At 41.6% G+C, this 2,984-nt stretch overlaps 1 pseudogene; it reads left to right on the top strand.

The window, feature by feature from the left end:
• Positions 1 to 1,289: 1,289 nt before the first annotated feature.
• LOC145983044 (cytochrome P450 6k1 pseudogene) lies at positions 1,290 to 2,258 on the top strand (annotated as a pseudogene).
• The last annotated feature ends 726 nt before the right edge of the window (positions 2,259 to 2,984 follow it).

The raw sequence follows: 2,984 nt of genomic DNA, 5'->3' as shown, positions 1-2,984 counted from the left end.
TTTTTAGTTTTACAATTCCCTTCTCCTGGCCACCTAACTTCCTGAACAGCTACTACATCTAATTTATACTTGACTATCTCATTGACTGTACACTGAAATGCCCCAGGTCGGTAAAGGCTCAGAACATTCCATGTGCCTAATTTAATATCCTTATTCCTAACGTAGATCTTATGCTTAGTCCAGGGACCTCCCAAAGTAGTCCCCACCCGGAGATCCGAACGGGGGACTATTTTACATCCGGAATATTTTACCTTGGGAACATCCATGGCCTTATATTGCTGATTCTTGACATGGATTTTTACAGTGCAGAGTTGTCAGCTCTACGCCTAACACCCAATATGAATGGAGGAACAAAGACATCTTTAAAAAAAATCAAGGATACACACACACACAAAAATACTTATGTCCCGATTGGAGAAGCTCATAAAGTGTATGTCTAGATCGAGAAACCTTTCTGTTCACAAATATGAACTAAACTAGAAAGATCGTAGATTTATGTACAGAATAAAACCTTCACTGTTCACAAATATGCACTGATCAAGATAGATCGTACATATATTTAGAAAACAAAGACTTCGCGTTTCACATTCTGATCTAGAAAGTTTGTAGTTCAATGTGTAGACAGAAATATGTTCACAAATATGAAATGGTCCAAAAAGATCATCAATATAAATATTTTTAAGTCCACTTTATGCTCAGATAGGCTTAAAGAGACTGGACCTACAACTTAAAAGTGGGATTAGAGATATTATGTGCCTACACAGGTGATCGGATCCACGACCCCTTGATTACAAAGCAACTGCGCCATTGGAGAGGATATGTTGAAAGATCGCTGGTGTATATGTATAACAAATACCTGGCTGTCCACACATATGCCATGAGCTTGGAAAATCTCAGCGGGATGTATACACAACTGTGTACAAATATGGCTTGAAAGATCATACGTGATTTCACAAATATGCCTTCATCTTAGAAAATCTAAAGTGTATGTACACATCAAGAAGCTTCGCCGTTCACTAATATAAACTGATTTTACAAAATCGTATATGGGCTATAAACTGGGCAGTACATATCATAGATTTGGGAAACATACTTACGTATACCGAATATTAGCCGTAGAAAGAAACGGGGAAATGTTAATCCTTGCTACAGCATAACTGTTCCATATAAGAAAAACATGATGTGTAACAATCCTGATGCACTAGAGAATGTCTTTGACACACTTTGATATGTATTTATTTGTAATATTTTCTCCCTGTCAAGGAGTGAACATAGCAAGGACCAGTAATATGGAGGTGCTGCAGTGTTTCGGTGATTGGCTACCAAGCCTGGTAGCATTCGTCGTTGGAATTGTGGTTGTAATCTACTTCTACCTGTCTCACAGAATGAGCTACTGGGAAAGGAAAGGTGTTCCATACCTGAAACCGTCGTTGATTTTCGGAAGCCTCAAGAACTCGACCTTTCTACGCACAAATATCGGTCTGGAGATTAACGAGCTTTACAAGAAGTTGTCGGGTCATCGTTTCGGTGGAATTTTCTTCTTCACAAGACCCGTATTGATGCTCCGCGATCCCGAGCTCATCAAGACGATATGCGTGAAGGATTTCTCCCATTTTGTCGACCATGATGACCTCGCCGATGAAGAAGTAGACCCTTTGCAATCCAAGCATTTGTTTGCACTTAAAGGCAACCGCTGGAGGCACATGCGAGTCAAGTTGACGCCCATCTTCACTTCTGGGAAGATGAAGAGGATGTTCAACTTCGTCTGCGAGTGTGCCGAGGAGCTGAGGAAGCTCATGGAGCAGGAGGTTAAGAATGGTGAAGCCATCGAGGTTAGAGACCTCATGGCAAGGTACACCACTGACGTCATCGCTTCCTGCGCTTTCGGGTTCCAGGCAAACTCTCTCAAGAACCCAAACGCAGAGTTTCGTGTGATGGGGAGGAAGATTACAGATCCCGCTGGCCTCATGGACGGAATTAGGGCTGTCATTCTCGTATCCTTCCGTTCTTTGGCCAAGATGCTGAAAATCTCTTTCACGACGAAGGAAGTCGATAATTTTTTCCGAACGACTGTCGAGGATACGATACACTATCGCGAAAACAACAATGTTATTAGGAACGACTTTATTGACCTCCTGATCAAGTTGAAGAATGAGGGAAAAGTGGAGGATAATGAAGACGGGGAAAGCCACCAAAATGAACTTCTACCTGCTGACGATGCAAAAATTGGTAAGTTATCTTTGTTTATAATATCATAGGAATTATAAGACAATCTGGATCTGGACCATAAGATGCAAGCTTACATTTGCGATGAAGGCGTTATTATCAACAACCGCTAAAGGAATACCCATCCCTTAATTTAAATGAGACTTCATATGTACTGGTGGAATTGTATAGAAATTTACTCTATCGCCAAAACCTTAATCACTGTTCCCATCTAGATCGCTGCACTCTTTCACACTAGATGTAGTGCAGGTGTATCTCGGTGTCAGGCTGGTGCTGCGAAATGACGTTCAACCTAGTAGCGGTGTTCAAGTTCAGAAGCAGGGGCATAAATAACATCCGCAGCGCGGGAGGGGGGGGGCGCACGAGTTTCGGGGGCGCAACAAGAATGATAAATTAAGAAAGACCGATAGTTCGTAAAAGTTTTCCTTTGGGCGTTAAAATATTTTTTCAACCAAAAATGTATTTTTATGACCCTACAACTGCAATCAGGAAATTTTAAATGTCTAGAAAAGTAGAAAGCGAATCAGCAGATTAGAAGAAAACCTGCATTAGTTGAATAGTTCAAGTCATTGATTACGTCGTCGAAGGGTAGACAACAGGCAAGGAAATGCGCTGTCAACGCTTTCACCCCCTCCCTCCCCGCTGCGTACCGCCCGCGTTTTAGCAAGGTTTGCCGAAACTGTGATGCTTCCGTGTGTTGTTAAGTGTATGTAATTACTTGTTATTGTTATTGAAGTGAGAAAGGTTAGAAAGAAACG

This window comes from Lepisma saccharinum, unplaced genomic scaffold (assembly GCF_977018435.1).
Source record: "Lepisma saccharinum unplaced genomic scaffold, izLepSacc3.1 HAP1_SCAFFOLD_585, whole genome shotgun sequence".
NCBI lineage: Eukaryota > Metazoa > Arthropoda > Insecta > Zygentoma > Lepismatidae > Lepisma > Lepisma saccharinum.
The sequence above is the reverse complement of the archived record's forward strand: the minus strand, read 5'-3'. Positions and strand labels throughout refer to the sequence as shown.